Raw genomic sequence first — 22,810 nt, forward strand, 5'->3', positions numbered from 1 at the left:
AGGGCTCCCGTGGCTCTATGACTGGAGAACATCTGATACCAGTTTGCAGATTCCATGATTCATTAAAGGATTTTGGTCTGTTCCCTACTCTTTAAGTATTTCCTCACAAACAGACTTGAGAATTTTTCTAAATGGACAGATTATTTCTCTGGGTTTGTTTCTGTCTGTTTTCTCCTGCATTGTCTTTTTTTCTAATTGCGGTGATTTACTGTCACTGGTGTTTTCCTTTCGAGCTCTTGGAGTTCGGGTGGGAGATCATTTTTGGCTTCAGACTGGAATGTCCCAGAATAACCACCGTTTAACAGGCTACTTGTGTGTTGCAATTTTAAGGAACTCTCGTGGTTGAGGCTGAGATCTATCTATAGGCACCAAATAGAGTGGAAATATTTATATTTCTGATTTCTATTTCTAAGACTCCCATCACTTCAAAATACATTTAGCCCAATTCTTTACTCAGACCTGGAAGAAGCAAAGCAGTGAGTGGACATCAAAGAATGTGCTACAGACTGAGTGTTTGTGTCACCCAAAATTCATGCGTTGAGACTGGTTCTGGGTAGTTTCGTCATAAGCATCTTTGCCACAAATGTTTTTGCTGCGTAACTAATCCGTTGGCAGGCAATTTTGCCATAAAAGACAAAATCATGAAAAATAAAAGAGGGACAATCATTAAAAGGGATATAATGAAACATGAAAAATGAATGACAAAATTTAAAAGACTGTATTGCAAAATGCAAAACATTGGAATATATCTGAAATATATAACATAGGTAGGTTCATGGCAATGTTGCCCAAATAACTGATTTTATTTTGTGAATTGTACCTAAGTATTTGTCTTCAAAATATTTAATTAAAAAAAGAGCTAAAAAACCAAAACCAAAGTCTTTCATTCATAGCATTATACTTTTTTTTTTTTCTTTTGCTTGTTGACTCGTCGCCTTCTTTGGCATCATGCTTTATCTTTTTTCACTAAAATTTCTTTCTTCATTAAGAGAGGTATCAGTTTCTAAATACTATGATGAGTATTTGTAGATGTGCTTTGTATTGAGGCGTGAAAGCCCTTCACATTATTGTTTTTTTTGGCATATTGTTACATCTCCATTTATAGATGTTCCAAAATTCCGTGGGAAATGGGGCTAAAACTCTGTGCCACTGTGTAGACCATTATGAAGGCTAAGATTTATATAGCATATATCTACAATATAAAAGTGGATCTCTACATTAATGGAAAAATGAAACCAAACTATCAACAAGTTATTTTTTTAATCATTTACAGCAAAATTGTCTTATGGCCAATTTGTTATGCAATGAAAATGCTTGCAACAAAGATGTTTACAACAAGGATACTTACAGCAGAAATACCTGACAGAGTTTCAACTTCAAGCCCAGATGTGATGGTATTTGGAAGTGGAGTTTTGTGGAGGTAAGTAAGTCACGAATGGGATTCATGCCCTTATTAAAAAAAATAATAAAAAATTAAAAAAAGGCCCAGAGGACTCCCTTTCCCCTTCTTCCATGTGAAGACACAGCGAGAAGACAACTGTCTGTTAACCAGATACCGAATCTGCCGGCACCTTGGTCTTGGCCTTTCCAGACTCCAAAACTGCAAGAAATAAGTGTATGTTGTTTAATTCAGCCAGGCTATGGTGTATTCGTTATAGCAGCCCAAACACGTTAAGACTAAATGTTACAGCAAGAGGCAGGATTTTAATTCTAAGTGCTTTTCAATTATCCTGGACCTTGTTAAAATACAGATTCTGTGAAAATACAGATTCTGAATCAGTAGGTCTGTAGTGGGGACCAAGAAGTTGCCTTTCTGACAAAGTCCCGGATGCTGCTGAGGCTGCTGGTGCAGGCACCACATTTTGAGACCCATTGGTCTAAAGCATTTCCCAAATTTGCCTAAAGGTAAGACTCACCGGGGGTGGCTGATATACCGAACACTTACTCTTTCTCTTAAGAATATTGATTCAGAGGGGTGCCTGGGTGGCTCAGTTGGTTAAGAGTCCAACTCTTGATCTCAGCTGGGGTCTTGATCTCATGATCTTGGTCTCAGGGTCATGAGTTCAAGCCCTGCATTGGGGCTTTAAAAAAGCTATATATATATATCTTAAAAGATAGAGAGAGAGAGAGAGAGAGAGAGAGAGAGAGAGAGAGATGATAGACTGATTGATTCAGAGGTCTGCATTGGAATCTTCAGCCTGCCTTTTCAAGAGCCCCTTCATGCTCTGGTTCCAGAGTACCTCTTTACCTGATCTGCTAGGACTCCTCTACTGTTCCATTCATTCATTTTCCTCCCATCCTTTCAATCTGTCTCTTTCTCTCCCCTCCCTCCTTTCTTCCCACATATATCTGTTGAGCATCTCCTTGGGATATAGATCTGAATAAGAGAGAGAGACTCTGCCTTTACAGACAATAGATAAGTAAACAGATAAATAGCAGAATTACAGTTTGTGACACAAGCTAAGAAGGAAATAAATATGGCAATATGATGCAAAGGGGTAAAGCTTAGGTGGTTTCCTAAGCCAAGGTTGTGAAGGGTGTTCTCTAAGGAAGACAGTTAATCTAATATTCATATCCAGCCCTCCAGTCTAAGCCATACTACTTGCTGAATGTGCCTGTGTTTGGGGGACACGTTGCCTGTGTTCATGCTGTTTCTTTCACCATGAATGCCTTCTCATTAATCCCATCTGCCAATTAAAAACCAAGCTAAACGCCACCACCTTCATCCAGGTTCCCCAGCCATATGTGAGATCTCACCGCTCTAAGCCCCCAAAGCACCTGCTCACCTCTGATCTTGTCTTGATTTTTCTGCCTTAAATTGTAATTGTTTTGTTATAATAATGGCTGCAGTTTATGAAAACATACTATTAATTTACATACATTATCTAAATTATTCAACAACACTGGCAGGTGATCTTATTATCTCCATGTCATAAATAAAGAAACTGAAACTTGGGAGAGTCTAGGTAACTTGCCCAAAGTCACCCAACAAATGAGTGACGGAGCTGAGATCAAGTATGCCCTCCCAATTGGTCTGTCCTATCTCCTGTAGCAGCTCTTAAGCAGCATGGGAGAAGTGATGACTTTGTCTTTATACCCTTAATTTAAACAAACAAATAAAGCAAGTTGTAGAAGAGCTCTAGCTTTTATGGAATACTGAGAGAAAAAAGAGAAGAGAACAGAATTCCCCTCCCAAATTATACTAGTTTGCTAGGATGCTGTAACAAAGTACCGTGTACTGAATGGCTTGAACAACGCAAGTTTACTGTCTCACAGCTCTGGAGGCTAGAAGCCTGAGATGAAGGGGTCAATAGGACCATACTGTCTCTGAAGGTGTCTGGGAAGCATTTGATCTGGGTCTTTCTCCCAGCTTACAGTAGTTCCTTGGCTTATGGAACCATAACTCCAACTAATCTGGACGTGGTGTTCTCCCCGTGTGTGAATCTCTGTGCCTGAATTTCCCCTTTTTATTAGAACACCAGTCCTATTGGATGACGGGCCCATCCTACTGACCTTGATTTAACTTAACTAATCACATGTGAAACAATCCCAGTTTCAAATAAGGTCACATTTTGGGGTAGCGAGGCTTAAGACTTCAATATATGAACTTTTAGGGGACACAGTTCAACCCACAATGTAATTCCACCACCTAGCATCTAGCACAATGCTGATCCCTAAGCCAGACAACCTGACGCAGTTGCTCTAGTTGTCCTCTCCTAAAGCCAACATGACAGAGGGGTCACGTGGTCAATTTAGACAAGTTGTGTTGCGCTAACATGGAACCTGGTTTTAGTTTTGGTCTTCGAAAGATTCTGTCAATCTGACATCAATATTAGTTAGCTTTTCACATAAGCAAAAGAGGTCATCTACTTAGTACCAAAAACTTGGTCTTCTTGAAGCTACTCTCACCTGTAATTCCTTCTGCCTCTCATGAAAGGGGGAGTCAATTTCTGTGGATAACATTGCAATACCTACAAGTTATGTTTGATGGTGTTTAAAAATACTTAAGTTTTATTTCAAAATGGGTTTAGCTTAGTGAGTTTCACTAGGTTTCAGCAGTAAAAGGAAATGAAATATTAATATCAAGAACTATTCCCATCAAGAAAGAAGTGGGGCTGGTAATTTAGGAAGCCCTAAATGGGAAATGATCTCTACAGAGTACATCATAATGCCAAATCGGTTAGCATGTTGCAAAGTCAAAATTTTAAATGTAAGGTTCAACCAAGCACAAGGCGCAGGGGCATGTAAGTGTGAAGAATATTGAAGAGGCCAAGTGTAGCATTTTGCTTAAGAGATTGCAGATTTCCTAGGAGAAGGAATCTCTCATCTCACTCAACTCTGCTCCTCAGCAGTGCCTTGCCCAGGGCATTACACAGAATCACTTTTAATACCTTAAGTTGAATGAAGTGTTTTTTTGGTTTTTTAAAAGTATCTTATCCCTCTTAATTGAGATAGGAGGCATTCACAGTTACATTGAAGAAGTTAAATAAGATGGGTGGTGGTGTACTATATACCAGGAACTGTTGTAAGTACAAGCAGGGAATGAGGTAGACTAGTATCTCCATCCTAAAGCTAAGGGAACAGAGATGAAATAGCTCACCTAACTAGGAAATGGTAGCCATGGGAATTCACACGTAGGCTCTTTACACTGAAAGCCCACATCGTGAACCATTGTACAATATGTCAGTTAACACCACTGGTGAGCAGCCAGAGAGAGCTTTTTTCCCCCCCTAGAGAATTCTTCAATTGGGATGTTTACTATCAGCTAATCAGTGTGTTACTTCTGTTGAATTTCACAAATTCAGTATGGTGACTAAGCATTCTATCTTTGACAGTTCTCTAGACCTAAATTTAAGCCCTGGCTTTGGCATAGCTTGGCTATGAAACCCTGTGTTACAAACTTTTTCAAGACTCCATTTCATCATCTGTAAAATAAGGCCAATGATTCCTACCTCACTGAGTTGTGATTACATGTTTAAAGCATTAGACACAGTGCTTGATGCATAATAGAAACTCAAGAACTGTTATCTAAAATGTATACCTATTTTATAAGTAGTATTTCATTGTATGGATCTACTCAACTTGATTATTCACTGTTGAGACATTTGGATTGTTACTAGCTTTTAACTATTACAAATAAAGCTACTATGAATATTCTTATACAAGTCTTTGTATAAACTTATGCCTTAATTTCCTTTGGGTAAATTCCTAGAGTGGAACAGGAGCATGCTTAGTTTTTAAGAAACTGCCAAAGGAGTTGTACCATTTCATATTCCCACTGGCCATGGGTGAGAATTCCAGTCCCTCCACATTCTTGTCAGTGCCTGGTATGGTCAGTTTTATTTATGTATTTATAGAATTTGTTTTACTGTGGTAAAAAATCAGAATTTGTCATCTTCGCTATTTTTAAGTGTACAGTTCAGTAGTGTTAAGTCTATTTACGTTGTTGTGAAATAAAATATACATAATGTTGCTGTGAAACATCCTCAGAAACTTTTCCTTTTGCAGAACTGAAACACTATACCCATTGAACAACCCCTTCACTCCCCCCACCTCGCCCCTGCCAACCAGCATTCTACTTTCTGTCTCTACCTTAGATACCTCATAGAAGTGACATCATACAGTATTTGCCCTTTTGTGACTGGATAATTTCAGTTAGCATGATGTCCTCTAGAAGCATCCGTGTAACCTGTGATAAGATTTCTTTCCTTTTTAAGGTGGTATAGTATTCCTTTGTATGTATAGACCACATTTTTTTTTTCCATTCATCTGCCGATGGACATTTGTGTTTCTTCCGCCTCTGGCTATTGTGAGTAGTGCCACTATGAACATGGATGTACAAACATCTCTTAGACCATGCTTTCATTTCTTTGGGATATATATCCAGAAATGGGATTGCTAAATCATATGGCAGTTCTACTTAAATTAAAATAATATGTCTAATTAAATTAGTAATTAATTTAAGGTAATGAGTTAAATGAATAATTAAAATAGTATGAGGGGGGCACCTGGGTGGCTCAGTCGAGTCGGTTAAGCATCTGCCCTTGGCTCAGGTCATGATCCTGGGATCCTGGGATGGAGCCCTGTATCAGGCTCCCTACTCAACGGAAAGCCTGCTTCTCCCTCTGCCCATCCTCCTGCTTGTGCTCTCTCTTTCTAAAATAAATAAAATAAAATAAAATAAAATAAAACAAAACAAAATAGTATGAGGAACTGCCATACTATTTTCCAAGGTAGTTGTCCCATTTAAAAAATCCCACCAACAATGCTCCAACTTCTCTACTGTCAACACTAATTTTCTTTTTCTTTCTTTCTTTCTTTCTTTCTTTCTTTCTTTCTTTCTTTCTTTCTTTCTTTCTTTCTTTCTTTCTTTCTCTTTCTTGGGCTTTTCTTTGTTAGGAGGTATATATATTTTAATCCTTGTCCTTAGAAACTAGAGAGACTATACATGATTTGGAAATGAGACTACCAAGCAATGGCCAAAGAAGAATAATCAATCCATTCTATGCCTTCTCTTTCATCCAGAAGTGTATTACCTGCTATGATGATCATTGCCTGTCACCTGGAATTATTTTTATTTGTGCATTCACCTGAACCTACTTTTCCTTCCACATCAATTCAAGACCCCTTTTTACTTACTGGTATGCCAAGTGTCTGAGGCCTGACCATAATGCTGACATTCCGTGCCATGCTGTCTTTTGACTGACATTGCCCATTTGGTATAACCCACTTTCCTCTGATCGCCACATCTCATTTGCTGCTAGAGAAAATATTGTTGCTGGGTTTTTTCCTTCCACCTATATCATGACAGAGTCCGGACCGACTTTCCCAAGTAACCGCACACAATTTAGAGATCTTTTGAGAACCAAACTGCTAGCTATTTGAGACTCATGTCTTACAAATTGATGAATACCTGTAATTCGGGTCTTTGAAACATGGCTTCTGTATTTTCTTACAATCTAATCTTTAATCTTTCCTGATGCTCTAGCCCACACATCTATGAACCAGGGGAATCTGTTGGGAGGTTTTTGTTTACTGATGCAATCTTCTTAGGAATTATGGTCTGTTCAGAATTTTTTTTTTTCTTCACTATGTGATTCAGTCTCCGTAGGTTGTCTGCTTCTAGGAATTTTTCCATTTCTTTTAAGTTACCCAATTGTTGGCATATAATTGTTCATAGTAGTCTCTTATAATCCTTTTTATTTTGGTAGCATTGGTTGAAATCCCCCCTCTTTCATTTCTGATTTTAGTTATTTGAGTTTTTGTCTTTTTTTTCTTAGCGAATCTAAGGGTTTCTCAATTTTGTTGATCTTTTTTAAAAGCAACTCTTAGCTTTATGATTTTTTTCTATTCTCTATTTTGTTAATCTCTACTTTAATCTTTGTTATATCCTTAAGATAATAAATTTTACGTTTTTTTAATCACAATTAAACCTTTTTTAATTAAAAAAAAAAAAGAAAGATGGGGCGCCTGGCTGGCTCAGTCAGTAGAGCACACAACTATTGATCTCAGGGTCGTGAGCTCAAGCCCCACATAGAGCTTACTTAAAAAGGAAGAAGAAAGAAAGAAAGAAAGAAAGAAAGAAAGAAAGAAAGAAAGAAAGAAAGAAAATCAGTTTGCTTGGGGGAAGGAACAGGAGGGTGGGTTTATAAAGGACCATGAAGAAACTTTTGAGGCTAATGGATTTACTTGATTGTGATGATGGTTTCACAAATATAAAGATATGTCAAAACTCATCAGAAGCGCCTGGGTGGCACATTGGGGAGCCTGGGTGGCACAGCGGTTAAGCATCTGCCTTCGGCTCAGGGCGTGATCCCGGCGTTATGGGATCGAGCCCCACGTCAGGCTCCTCCGCTATGAGCCTGCTTCTTCCTCTCCCACTCCCCCTGCTTGTGTTCCCTCTCTTGCTGGCTGTCTCTATCTCTGTCGAATAAATAAATAAAATCTTTAAAAAAAAAAACAACTCATCAAATCATACATTTTACATATGTGCTGTTTATTGTATATCATTATACCTCAATAAAGCTGCCAAACTACAGATTTTCTAAAAACAAACCATATTTACATTTGTAGGTATACATTAATACAAGTGATTTTTTCCTAAGTATAGTCTATTCAAAATTCCTTAACTAAAAAGTCAATATGAGTATAGTTGTCTCCCCTACATGTTTATAGCTCTCCAGTTTTGATTCTGATCTGCCGTTACAATTCTGAGCCCATTTTTCTCAGTTTTCTGCAGAAGAGGCAGTACCTCCAAGGATTGAAGTTCAACAGAGATACACTCACAAACATTTTCAATTAGGCTTTCATCATGACATCTTCAGATAGATATTCATCCCATCAAAAGAGGTTGTATCAATGAGATGATATTGTTCTTTTAATTTTTTAAAGCATGTAGCATTTATGACATTATTGCAGGCACTTCATACATTTAACATAGAAGTTTATTTTTTTATTTTTTATTTTTAAAAAATATTTTATTTATTTACTTTGAGAGAGTGAGCGAGAGAGCATTAGCAGGGGAGGGGCAGAGGGAGAGGGAGAGGCAGGCTCCCTGCTGAGCAAGGAACTTGCCACTGGGGCTTCATCCCAGGACTCTGGGATCATGATCTGAGCTGAAGGCAGATGCTTAACAGACTGAGCCACCCAGGCGCCCCAAAAGTTTATTTTTCAAGAACTTTGTTTATCAACAACAAAACCAGCAATGATGTTATACTACCCCAGATGGCTTTAAGATTCTGTGTTGTAGAATTTATACAGTTTAAACCACAAATGTGACCACTTTTATACTATTGCCTTTAAATAAATCTAAAGTCCCTCTTTGTCAAAACAAACTGAACCTAAAACACTAACATGTGGTATATAATAAATGAAACTTTTTTTTTTTTAAGTAGTCTCTATGCCCATCATGGAGCCCAATGCAGGGGCCCAAACTCATGACCCTGTGATCAAGACCTAAGCTGAGATCAAGAGCCAAATGTTAAACCAGCTGAGCCACCCAAGCAGCCCAAGATGAAACATGTTTTAAGGTAGCCAGATCTACGTGCAATTTGGCATTTTTTTCTTTGATTCTTAATGATTACCAATGTAATCACACCAGGTTCAATGCAATCACAAGACTCTTCCCTGCTTTTGTCTTCAAAACTAGAAATTTGCCCTATTCATCTAATTAATTCCATTATATACTCCACCCTCTTGGAGACATACAGCAATTTGAACTCCACATAGTGGCTTCATCTGCAATTTAAATCTTACTAGTTCCAATCACTCCTGTTGAAGGCTATGGCTTCTATGTAATTTATTCAGCATTTTGTTCAAAAGATATTTATTGAGCGTCGAACTATGTGCCAGGGCTCTATACCAGAGACACAGTAGCAAATAAGAAAAACATAGTCACTCTCCTGGAATTTATAGTCTAATTGGAAGACAGATATTGAACAAGCAATTATTAGATGGATGAGTGTTACAATAAAGGAATTCCAGGATGTTCTTCTGGGCTTCAGGAGGAAAAACCACCGGGTTAAAAAATGACTGTTTGCCCTCCAGCCCCCTGCTTCTGGCAATCCAAAGGAAAGATTCCATGTAGGGAGTATTTGTATCAAGAACTAGAAACAAGTCCCTGTAACTATTTTTTTTCCTTCCTTTTTAGGAATGTAGAAGCATCCTTCTTAGCAACTGGCATGTTTTCAGCTTAGCTGCTCCCTGGGTAAGACTAGGTATTTATAACAATTCTCTTGGTTTTCTCTTGGCAACTCCAGTTGTTCCCATTTTATTAGCTATCCCTGCCTGGGAGATACTTAGAAACAACCCACAAAAGGAGATTGCGTTTCTATGTTTTCGAACAATAGCTAAGGCAGCTGTTGGACAACATCTACAAATTGGTTCCAGGAGAGCTTGAAGAGTTTTGTTTTTTTTTTTCCTTTATGTTTTAGATTTCTTGAAATACCTGGGAGCTCTCAGAGAAAAAAAGCCTCTGCTGATTTTTAAGGCTACAATTACAAGTCCATAGTATTTTTGCTACGAAACCATTTGGGGGATCTCCACGCACAGTTAAGCTTGTCCGCGAGGAAGTAAATGAGCAACCTGGGTCTTCTGCAGGGTCCGTGGGTTCAACCTCAACCCCAGTGTCAGCAGCCACCGAAAGAGCAGAAACAGAGGGTCGCATCTGGTTAAGAATACAAAAGAGAGATAAGATGCTTTTCAAAAGGCTAACCTAGGATTATTTTTCAAATCAGGGCTAAGCCAAAGAGAGATAAATGACTTGTTTACGTGCAGAGTCCTGTAGAATTTATGCCAGGCCAAGAATGCAAGCCGGCTCAAGTGAGTTACCTTTTCTCCCTGTTTGTCCCCCTAGCTCGCAGAGGAGGGGACAAGAGCTGTGGCGCCTTCCTGCCACGCAAGTCTCGCCCCCTCCCTCAGCTTTCTAACAGCCCTGGTATGCGGGAGGAGGGGTGCAGGTCTGTGAGACTAGGTCAGCGTTTCTAGTGAGTCTCTACCTCTTTGGGCTGGCAGGGATGAAAAATTGTCCTGGCGAGGGCCCTGGGATGACCAGGCAGCTCCTCCGTGTGAATGTTAACACCTGGCGGTAGAAAGAGCCCTGAACTTTGGGGAAATCATGTAACCTCTCTGCGTCTCATTTTGTTCTCATTTTAAAAGGGGCTAGAAGTCTGCGCAGCTGAGTCGCCTGGGATACTTGTTAAAAGTGGGTATTTCTGGCCCACGCCTGCAGATTCTGATTAGTGGTCGGACTTGGGGGTGGGAGGTGAGAGTAGGGTGAGGGCTGGGGGGATGGGTCGTGATCTCTATTTGAAAAGCTCTGACCGGTGACCGGTAGGGTTCTGCTCTAAAATCCTCAGGGATAGTTTTGGGAAACCACAAAGTTAATGCTCCCCAGGGAATGCACTAGTAGTGTACTAGATAAAGTCTCACAATCTATGCTGAAAATAAAGTATTTGTTGCTCTTTCCTCCCATCTCCCAATGAGTAATCTGGGTTGATCCCAGATAAATAGTAATAAAAACAATAATATAAAATTTACTATACAGCGGCCCCTGTTTTAAACATTTTATATGTCTCCATAAAATTCTCTCAACAATGCTGTGGGATAGAGTATTACTATTATCCCCATTTTACAGGTGAAGAAAGCCAGGCACAGAAAAGTCAAGTAATGTACACGTATAACACAGATAGCAAAGTGTCCTGGCTGGATTCAGGCTGGTTCAGGGGAATTTTCTGAGTGGAGAAACCCAAGTAGTGTCCCTTTTACTTCAGGAGGCAGTGGTGTTTTGGTGGAAAAAAGCCCAGGCTTTGGCATCACTTAGCCAAATTCTGGGGCAACTACTTACCAGCTGTGTGATCTTGGGTGACCTTACTTAGCCTTGCTAAGTGTCCTAGTCAGCTCAGCCTGCAGTAACAAAATACCATAGATGGGCTGACTTCAGCAACAAACTTCTATTTTTCACAGATCTGGAGACTGGGAAGTCCATGATCAAGGTGCCAGCAGGTTTTGTTCCTGGGGAGAGGCCTCTTCCTGGTTTGCAGAGAGAGAGGGGGCACTGGTCTCCTTCTCTTCTTAGAATGGCCCTAATTCCACCGTGCGGGTTTCATCTTTATGGCTTCTTCTAAATCTAATTAATGTTCAAAGTTTCTACCTTCAAATTCCATCACATCGGAGTTAGGGCTTCAACATAGGAATTTTGGGAGGACATAAACATTCAGTCCATAGCACTAAGCTTTGATTTCTTTATCTGCAAAATGTATATCATACCTACTTGTAAGGTTTAACAATGAAATAAGATTTTTATAAAGCCTTAGCTCAGTCTCATAATAAAAACAAGGTAAAGTATTCAAAAATTTCCTATGTATCAGGTACTGTTGAAAAAAAATCTGAAGAATAATAACGATTTATGGAATGCCATTCTTTCAGAACTATGCTAAATGCATTTATGCATTGTAGTCACTGGATCCTTCATAACACCCTAAGAGCATTATTAGTAAGTATTACCATCACTATTTTATAGATGGGGAAACTGAGAGGCTAAATATTTTCCTGAAGTCGTGGCTGGTGACTAGCAGAACTGGGAATGGAAACACATTGTGTGCTCTGAGTGCTAGGATATATTGCCTCTTCTGTTTATATGGGAATATATGAAATTCATTATTTAAAATGGTCATGAAATAAATATAGATGGATATTTTTGCCTAAGAGTTCCAAGGTTGCAAGAAATGTTTACTATGAGCCTCACAAGGAGAGAATTCAACTCTTTCATCTTAATGATGACTTATTTGCTGACTAAAAATAAAAATACACAGGGAGGGGGAATTGGGGAGATATTAGTCAAAGGGCATATAGTTTCAGTTACACAAGATGCCTAAGTCCTAGAGATGCACTGCACAGCATCGTGCATATAATTAATACTGAATTGTATACTTAAAAAACTGGTTAAGAGAGTAGATCTTATATTAAATTTTCTTTTAAAAAAAGAGGGAGGGTGGGAACTTTCAGGGGTGATGGTTATGGTTATTGTATTGTTCGTAGTGACAGTTTCATGGGTGTATGCTTATCTTCAAACTCACCAAGGTGTATACATTAAATATGTACAGCTTTCTCGTATGTCAATCACTTCTCAAAAATATATGTATATATATAAAGACACATGATCTTACAATGGGACAAAATGGCCAAAAAGGAATACAGTAGCCCTGATCTCTGTTTTGCCCTTCTCCTCCCACCCTCCACTCTTGACATCTATTACCAAAGGCCAACTTCAAGGAGAGAAATATAGCTCTGAAATCATTGAGCCTGAGGGGAACATTCTTTTCTAGAATTCTTTAATGTGTGAGCTGTCACCCAGCCCCTAGTTTTCTGTTTCTGACTCATCAAAGGGGTATAGAAACATTTATACTCTTTCCTTTGGAAGAATTCTTCTGTGACCTTTTCTACCTCTAGCCCAGCCTGAACGTGTTGGTTAAAGACAGAAAAACTTAATTTTTAGAGAAGCCAATAAACAAACTGGGATTGAGTTTCCTTTTTAGGAAAATCTTCTGGATTTAAAAAAAATCAGTATTACTTTTAATACTAAAAAAATGTGTTGGTTATGAAATTCTTGGGAAAAAGTATCACAGTAGTATTGAAATTTTTTGAAGGAACTGCAGTATAATCACAAAACCACACAACTGGTATTAGAAACAAAGGCACTGACAGAAAAGCCTCTTTGCCAACATAACCGGAAAAATGATTATAACCACCGAATCTCTGTTTGGCAGGATCCAAACACTTGGCTACTCAAGGTAACCACTGGAGAGGCTGGAGGTCAAGTCCCGGGAAATGCCAGAGTAACCACACTATTCATCTGGCCAACCCCAGACAGTTCATCAATCACAAAGACAGAAAAATGAACAATGAGGACTTACAGAATTTAAAGACGTTAACCCTGGGGATCTTGGCACTGTTGATGCAATGACCCCTCAAGTGAATATTGAACAAACCATACCATTAGCCGAAGAAAGATAAGCAAAATATGTAGGGTTCTGGCGCAGCTGGATTGAGCCACTTGGGGGCTAGATCTCAGAGAAGGTTTTAGTAGGAGTGGCCTGGTAATAAATAACATTTTGTGATGATTAAACAAGGATTGTTACTCACAAGGATTGTGGCAAAACTCCAAGAAATAAGCCAAAATTTATTCATATGTTTTTTGTATTTTAATCTTGTTGCCAACCTTATCTTTGCAACGTGTAATTTTGATATGGTCCAACTTTCCCCATCTACTTCGTTTCAATTTTGTTTAATCATTATAGAAATAACCTTAAGTCCTGTAGAGAAATCGGTAAGTCACTTAATAGTTAAATACTTAGTAAAACAATGACAGCAAGAAATTCTCGCTTTTTTTCTCTCCTCTCTTTTTTTTAAATAAAGATTGGTTGAGAATCCGGTGATCTCAGGCCTAAAGTATTTGGCTTTCCCCTTTGTTCAGGACTCCTGGTAAAGCAGGGATGGCCTGGTGATCTACAATTAAGATGACAACCCCTGCCCCCCATCTTTTGCCCCCAACTTAGCAAGTATAAATTAAGCCTTTGGGGTTTTAAAAGGTGCTCATTCGTTTAAAGACTGTTGATATTATTGCCGTTTTGGTTAACAGATTTGTAATTATTGTAACTAACCTCAGCCAAAAGATGAATTAGAGATTTTTGCAAATTCAAACAAAACCTACTAGTATTACTTTGAAAAACAAAAAACAAACAATGAAATAACTCCGCTTCCATAATTAATTTCAAAGGACAACCATCAACACAGTAGTCTGACCCAAAGAGTGGGAAAATTTTTAAAATATGTATTTTAAAGGATTTTGTAACTGCAAAACAGACAAAAGTCCCTCCACTTAAAATTTGAAGTTAATAAACTGCTCAGAAATCTTGCTAAGCTAATGAATGAGACCTGTTTCCTCAAACTGTCCCTAATCTGTTGTAGTTGAGGGGAGAAAAAGGTCCTTTTCCCACCCCTCCCCCAAGCGAAGAGCTGGAGCTGGAGGCTTGCTAAGAGGCCACAGGTAAAGGAGGGGTTTATCCCTTCCCTGTGCGCCTGGGTCCACTGAGTCCCCCTAGGACAGTATGCAGGTTGAGTACAAGTCTGGCTGGAATTCCCAAAAAAGAGGCACAGCCAGGATGGGGCAGAAGCACAGCCCTCCGAATCCACAGCTGCTATCAGTTTCCCAAACTGTTTTTAGAATCCTCAGCGCTGGGAGTGGAATAGGTTATGTTCACTTAGGATGGTTTGGTTTGCAAATCTGGGAAGAGAGCCAGATAGACCATTTTCTCCCATAATTCTGGAGGTGTTGTGTGCTCTCCAGAGATGTCAAGTCATAGACTCATAGAACTGGGCCTTCGGAGATTATCTAGTGAATCATCTACTCATTTTACAGACCAGGTGATGGAGGCACTAAAAGTTAAGAACTTTGGGCCCCTGGGTGGCTCAGTCAGTTAAGCATATGACTTCGGCTCAGGTCATGATCCTGAGGTTCTGGGATCGAGCCCCTTGTCAGGCTCCCCTCCAAGCGGGGAGATCGCTTCTCCCTTTCCCTCTCCTCCTCCCTCCATTCATGCTCTGTCTCTCAATCTATCTCTCTATCTATCTACCTATCTATCTTTAAAAAAAAAGTTAACTCGCCCAAGGTCATTACATAGTTGGTCTCTGATAGAGCGGGGACTTGAACCCAATGTTTTCTTCCAAATCATTCATGTTTGATAAACTAAGTAGATAGTACATTAAAAGTTTAGATATAATTTGAAGATTTATAATACATGAATCTCAGTGTATATGCATTATATATATAATATAGATAAATTTCATGTTATGTATATTTTATTACAATTAAAATTATATAATACATATAAAATATATATAAAGTGTGTATGTGTATATATATGTATATATACATATACATATACATACCACACTTCAGTGGTATTAAGTACCTTCACATTTTTACAATGCCCTCTTTCTACATGGAAATGAAAGAAGTCAACCAAAAATATTTTCCCCTTATTAGTCAATTACTGAATGGACACATACTATGCGGCCAACACCATGTTAGGATCAGACAGACTCTAGACCCTCAAGGAGCTTTTAATTTGTTCAGGCAACAAGATACGTAAATAAGAGGCTATAACTAACCATTAAAAAGCAGTATATGATATGTTTTAAATGAATGTACTGACAATAAAACGTTAAGAAGCCAAAGGACAAAATCATTATGGGATGAATACTTAGGAAAAGCTTCCAAGAGAAGATGGGCTTGAGCCACATTAATAAAAGGGAAGGAGAAACCACAAGAGGACATTCCAGAAGAAAGCACAGAGTGACCAAAGGCATGGAGGTGCTCTACAAAGGACTTTTTGACAAAAAGTGGATTAAGAAGTCTGAGAATAGCAAGAGTAGTTTGCTACTAGACACAATTGACCCATTTTATCCGATAGGCAGCTGCGGGCTGTTGAATACTTTTGAACATGATGACCACCATGCTAGTAAGTTGCTGTGATGGAGAAGTGTAGGATGAATGGACTGAAGGAGGAAGAGTTGGATGAGTGAGGCCAATTAGGAAGCCATGACAGATGTTCAGGTACAGAGAAGAGAAGGGGTAATCGGTTTGGGAATGGGGAACACAAATGTGTGAAATAATGGAAAGGAAGAGTCAATAGAGCTTACTAATCCATTAGATATTGAGAATGGGGAAGAGAGGCAAGAATACTAGGTTCAAGCTAGGATTAAGTTAGAGGGACAAGAATTGTACCAATGAATGGACTGAGTAAGTCAGGAGAGAGAGAGAATACTAAAGGGAAGTTCCATTCTAGGTATGCTGAAATGGAAATGATAGAAAAACATCCAAGTAGGAAAGAAAAAGTACTCAGAGAAATGTATAAAGTTGCACAACTGCAAGGTATTATTGAAAAGATTTTTAAGCAATTCTTTTAGTTTTCACCTGCATCTTTGGGAACAAAGTGTTTTTCTCAACCCAATTGAATTGGGACTGATTAAGCTGATCACAATGCATGATATAATCTTCATATGGACGTATAAAGACTGTAACTCAAAGGCAAATGTCAGGTTCATTTTATAATAATGGAGAAAGAATTGGAGAAATAAAAGCCTTTTAATATTGTATTCAGTTGAGAATAACCCTATGGAAAATTGAAAATATATCCAACAGCTTCAATACTGGTTTACATTAAGCTGCTGGGTTCAAGTATTTCAACATGATGTTTCTGCTATGAAATAAGTTTAGAAAAATTAAGAGAAAACATTATGTAAAATGGTTTTGTACTAATGGTATTGGGATCAGAGCAAACAAAGCTTTATTGTTTATGAAGTATTTTAATTTGCCATCATTCTGACCTAGAAATTTGATTCCCAGCAAAGGGAACTTTGTTACTTATAGAGAAAACATAAATCTGCGTTTTCCTCCTTCCTTTTTCCTGTAGGGAGGATTTATCCAGTAGGTGCAGTGCTTAGGGGTCAATGATATTTTTAAAGAGCCCATGAAATTTTATTGAATTTTGCCTAAGAAGAAGAAAAAAACTTGAAGTATTTTAAGTTATACCAAACAAATAATGTTAAATATTGATATTATAGTGGGAGGAGCCCACAAAGTCAAAAGTTCATAGGGCCCATGAAAGTCATAATATATCCTGCCTCCTGCACTTAGATCTGGGTCTCTGGTTCTAACCATAAACCACTGCTCTTTGCACTGTCTTGCATGAAATTCTGTGAGCTTGCTATTTTTATTAAAGTGAAATGTGCACATAATTTTAAGAATCAGCTAGTTCTACAAAGTTTGCAAAGACAAATAGTCTCCGACCTATTTTCTCCATATCCCTTTTCCCAGAGGCATCTACCTTGATCTTTTAAAGATACTTCTTCTTAGGCATCTGCCTTCAGCTCGGGTCATGATCCCAGGGTTCTGGGATCAAGCCCTACATGGGGCTCCCTGATCGGGGAGCCTGCTTCATTCTCTCTTCCTCTGCTGCTCCCCTGGCTTGTGCTCTCTCACTCTCTTTCTCAAATGAATAAATAAAATCTTTAAAAAAAATTAAGACACTTCTTCTATTGATGGACATTGAGGTCAATAGACAAATGGATAGAGAAAATGTGGTGTATATATGATGGGATATTACACAGTCACAGGAAAGTTTGAGATTGTACCATTTGAGACAACATTTGGGTGGACCTAGAGGGTATTTTGCTAAGTGAAATAAGTCAGACTGAGAAAAACAAATTCCATATGATTCCACTCATAAGTGGAATCTAAATAAATAAATAACAAACAAACAAAAAGCAGAATTAGATGATATAGATGACAAACTGATAGTTGCCAGAAGGGAAGGGGGTGGGGGGATGGGTGAGGGGAGTGGGAGACACAGACTTCCAGTTATGGGATGAATAAGTTACCAGGGATAAAAGGCACAGCATTAGGGGGAAAAAAGCACTACTTCTGTTATTACCTGCATATCTTTAAGTACCAAGCTTGTGATATTACTTCTTGTTTTTTTCAGGTTTAAGTATTACCTGTTGACTTCCTGTCATGAAGATGAGGATTTAGATATCTTGTCTCTTCCACTCTTACCAAACCCAGTCATAAACACTTCTCAGCTCTTCATCCTGCTGATTGAGATTTAATTTTGATTGACTCAATGTTCAGGGTTACATTTTTATGACTATGTAGGCTACTCAGTGTTGAGTCATATAGAAAACTATGATTACTTCTTCTTTACTGTTCAGCTTGTAGTTTTCCCTCAGTTAAGAATTGTCTTGTTTTCTCATTTGCCTAGTTTTCTATGTACGCAATTATTTCTATGTACACATGTCTACCAGATGTTGAAATATCTTCTTGGTACATTGATGTGTGTTGGGTATTATATCAATTTTATTTATTTTTTATCTCTTCTGAAGCATGTGGGCCTGTATAAGTCCAGATGTGTTGCCCTCATGCTTGGTGCATCATCCTGGGTAAATATGACAATTCCTTTGCATTTTTTCCTGTGTTGGATCTCTTTTATCCTGTAAAGCATGTCTTCCTTTTTCTTGGTTTACCTCCTTGTTTTGGTTGCATGTATTCTTTGGAAACTCCCTTAGAAAAGAAGTGTGTGTGTGTGTGTGTGTGTGTGTGTGTGTGTGTGTGAAGTGGGGGTAAAGTTTTTCACTGAAAAATCTTTACCCTCACACTTAGTTGAGAAGTTAGTTAGATATTTAATATTAGTTAGAATTAATTTCCCTTCAGAATTTTGAATGCGTTGCTCCATTTTCTTCTAACTTCCTATGTTGCTGTTGAGAACTTCAGAATTATTTGGATTCCTGTTACTTTGTATGTGATCGTTTCCCCTTCACCTTTCTGAAAACTTACAGCATCTTCTCATTGTCCCCTATGTTCTAGAATATCTCTATGATGTGTCTTGGTGTGGGTCTGTTTTTGTCACTGGACACTGGGTAAGCCCTTTCACAATGAAAATGCATATCCTGAAATTTTCAGAAATCTTAAATTATTTCATTGAGGAAATAATTGTTTTCCCTAGTCTCTCTTTGAGGGACTTCTCTTGGACTGGTCTTTTAATTTGCTTATGCTTTCCTTCCTATTTTTCATGATTTTTTTCTTATTGATTTCTTTCTGCAAGATTTGTTCTACTTTATCTTCTGGTCTATGTATTGAGTTTTCATTTCTACAAACATGTTTACATTTTTTGTTGTTGTTCTCTGTGTCTTTATTTTTTTTTTTTTTTGGAGCTTCCTATTCTTATTTTATTAATTGAAAATCTTCTATTATCTTCTGTTGACACTAAATTTTTTTTCCCTGCCAACCTCATCATTGTTTCCTTCAAGTTGCCTTTTTCTGTTTATGTATTTTATTCCAACATTTATGTGAGGGTTTATATCCTCAGATGTCTGATAATTCTTTTTTTTAGGGAGGAAGAAAGAGGTGGGGGAAGAGAGAGAGAGAATCCCAAGCAGGCTCCACACCCAGCATGGAGCCTGATGTGGGGCTTGATCTCACCACCCTAAGATCATGACCCGAGACCTGAGCCATAATCAGGAGTCGGATGCTTAACCAACTGAATCCCTCAGGTGCCCCAGATGCCTGATAGTTCTTAATTGTACAAGCATGACTAAGGGTGTGCAAATAAAAAAGCTGTGATGTAGGTGATGTGGGACAGCTGTTTGTCTTAGTGCCTCTGTTGTCTATCTTTGAATTCTTCTTCTTAGGCTGTTCTCAGAATGTGCTGCTGGTCTCCTGTGTGGAGGATAAATGCCTGTCTGCCGTTATTCTGGGAGTGAGACTGGGAGGGGAGGCTGGGGATGTCAGCATACTCATATCCCCCTGGTTCTGGGCACAGTTCCCCTGCCCTTGACTTGGTTTTCCACACCAGAGATTCCCTGGTTTCTCTGATCCAGAGAATATATTTCTGATGTTCTGCTGGGGAGGGGGAGAGACAGTTGCTCAGCTGTGTAAGGAAGGCCAGTGACTTGAGAGACCTACCTACTACTTCTTACAACCCATCCTTTTTATCTTCTCCCCATCACCATCCTCCCCCAGGGTATCCAGTTTCTGGGCCTCAGGCTGAGGTTTCAGGGGAAACTAGATTTATACTGAGTGGCCACCGCTGCTGACTTAGAGTGAAGCCTTTTCAGGCCTGCAAGTCAATTTCTACTCAACCACCTAGGTACAGCCTTCAGAAGTATTGCTGTCATTGCCATCTTCAACTTGTGGTTTTATGTCTTAAAATAAGCCTCTTTGGTGTAGTTTCAGTGGGGTTTTGGAAGAAGCAGTATTAGATGATGTTTTCAATCTCCATCTTTATCTGAAAGTCACTGCAATTGACTTTTTGACTATCTAGAGTTTGAAGTATTTAGCTTTTATACAAACACAGTGACTTACGGGGTTCTGATGTTTCTGAAAATATTTTATAAAAATTTATGATCATACCAACTGGTCTTTTTTTTTTTTTTTAAAGATTTTATTTATTTATTTGAGAGAGAGCATGAGCACAGGCCCATGGGGGGAGGGTACAGGAGAGGGAGGAGCAGACTCCCGCTGCGCAGGGAGCCTGATGTGGGTTCCTGGGCCGGATCCCAGGACCCTGGGATCATGACCTGAGCCGAAGGCAGCCACTTAACCAACTTAGCCTCCCAGGCGCTCCATACCAACCAGTTTTAACACAGCTATTGTGTTAGCTAATGCCTTGCAAACTTCAGTAATGTTCCACTATTCAGGGAAAAGTAAAATCTATGGACTTGAAGCACTGAGTTACATTAATTATAATATTACTTAAATGTGTACAAATGTAAGTATAGATTATTTATGCCTATAGCTCTTGTGCATTTATATAAGCAAAAGCAGAAAAACTAAATACAAGAAAATCACATGTTTAATTCAAATTAACAATATAAATTTAATGTGACTGATGTTATTTTAATGCAACTAAATTGCTACTCTAAATATAAACATGGTACTTACTGCTGTGTCATAGGTTCTTTTTAGTCCGCTGTCTGTGTGCTACCACGTGTTGCATGAGAAACAAATGTACCCCTCTCTCTGAATTTGAAGTAAGTATAGGGAAACCTTTTTTTATTTTTTTATTTTTATTTTTTTAAGATTTTTAAAATTTATTTATTCGACAGAGATAGAAATAGCCAGTGAGAGAGGGAACACAAGCAGAGGGAGTGGGAGAGGAAGAAGCAGGCTCATAGCGGAGGAGCCTGATGCGGGGCTCGATCCCATAACGCCGGGATCACGCCCTGAGCCGAAGAAGGCAGACGCTTAACCGCTGTGCCACCCAGGCGCCCCAGGGAAACCTTTTTTTAGATAGCAAGATTTGCTGTCGTATGGGCATCATTTAGCAAGAATGTATCCTCAACCTATTAAGCCTGCATCTGTTCCTTTCATGTTAGTCTAACAAACAAAGTAGCACTTCATGATGCCAAGACGATCATAAATGCAAACAAGAATGTGGCCCTTCTTTAAATTTAGACGTATCCTCCGAAAAAAGCTCTGGCTGCACACTTGAGTTGCGTGACGACCCCGTACGTCCTCAGATTTCTGGGACATCTCCTGGGCAGAGGGGACTGCTGTGCCCAAGCAGGGGCATGGTGTGTACCCAAGGAGAACTACAGAAATGGAAAACTCAATCCCAGGGCTCGATCTCAGGGCTCCGGGATCATGACCTGCACCGAAGGCAGACGCTTAACCAACTGAGCCACCCAGGCACCCCTTCTCCTTGCTTTTCTTCTTTCTGCATGAATGAAGATGCGTATTGGAAGAAGGGTACATTGGACTCGGTGACATGATTTCATTCTAGTGTAAGGCAGCCACTAGTTTGAGATCTGTGGTGATTGTAACTATGCCAAAAAGCAGTTTGCCCTAGCTTTGTAAAACAAAATGGTTGCATTTATTAAAACAATCAGTACTTAAAATTTTCTGCATAATACCAATAAACTGCCCAAATATTTTACCCTGTTACTGTGATTGGATCTTTAGCTCTTCCTTGGGGCCACGTGGCCATAAATGCCCAATAATCACCAAGGAGACCCTGACCTGTGCATCTGGGGCTCCAGCTAGCTCTTCGGGGGAAGGAGGCCACTGCCCTCCAGGCATGCGTAACATAGGATGGTGAAACCATGTGGCAATATGTGTTTTAAAAGCAGGGTAAGAACCCAAAAGAATTTGATATCCACTTGAAAACAGTAAGAGTGTTTCCACGATGCAAAAAAATGGAGGGCCGGTTGGTTAATTTCATCACTTGATTAGGCTCAAGTTTAAGTCATGCTGGCCATCTCTCCACAATACAGAGGGGCCGTTGCCCAGAGGGAGGAGTCCAGGAATGGGGGGCCATGGAGACAGTCCAGTAAAGCCAGTCCCTTTCAAATCAGCCAGCTGGATAATGGAATGTTTGGCTTCCAGAGGGGCATCAAGAACATTGACCTCACCAAATCAAGCCTTCCTGTCGGCAGAGTGGTGCCGGAGCAGGAGGAGCACAGCCCTGGCTGGATTCTCAATGCTGGAGGGCTGTATCTCTTTGCAAGTAGACCTGAGGGTATATGCGGGAGCCTGAGCCTGGCCCTGGCTAGACCAGCAGGCAGACTTGGCTAAGGGTTAGGGCTCTTGCCGAACAGGGTGTGATTTAGGAAACATTTCAGTTTCAATATAGGGCACAATCCAGGCAGATGAAATATATGCAAATGGCTTGGAAATCTCCATGGTGATCCCACCTTACCAGGTTAAAGCAGTGGATGAATTTCGGTTAGCATGTCTAGCACTGCCTCTAGGGAA

At 39.3% G+C, this 22,810-nt stretch overlaps 1 long non-coding RNA gene across 4 annotated transcripts in view; it reads left to right on the plus strand.

Annotated features, from left to right (window-relative positions):
- The window catches only part of LOC123800419 (uncharacterized), a 46,825-nt gene extending 24,015 nt beyond the window's left edge, over positions 1 to 22,810 (plus strand). For 3 of the 4 annotated variants that reach the window (XR_015726134.1, XR_015726133.1, XR_015726136.1), the window contains 2 exons: positions 1,274 to 1,420; positions 9,650 to 10,743. This is a non-coding gene — a long non-coding RNA (uncharacterized LOC123800419). Of the gene's footprint in view, positions 1 to 1,273; positions 1,421 to 9,649; positions 10,744 to 18,044 lie in introns of those variants that run through there. The other variant, XR_015726135.1, reaches the window with a different exon arrangement.

This window comes from Ursus americanus, chromosome 11, assembly GCF_024610735.1.
Source record: "Ursus americanus isolate L20-20 chromosome 11, mUrsAme1.1.p, whole genome shotgun sequence".
NCBI lineage: Eukaryota > Metazoa > Chordata > Mammalia > Carnivora > Ursidae > Ursus > Ursus americanus.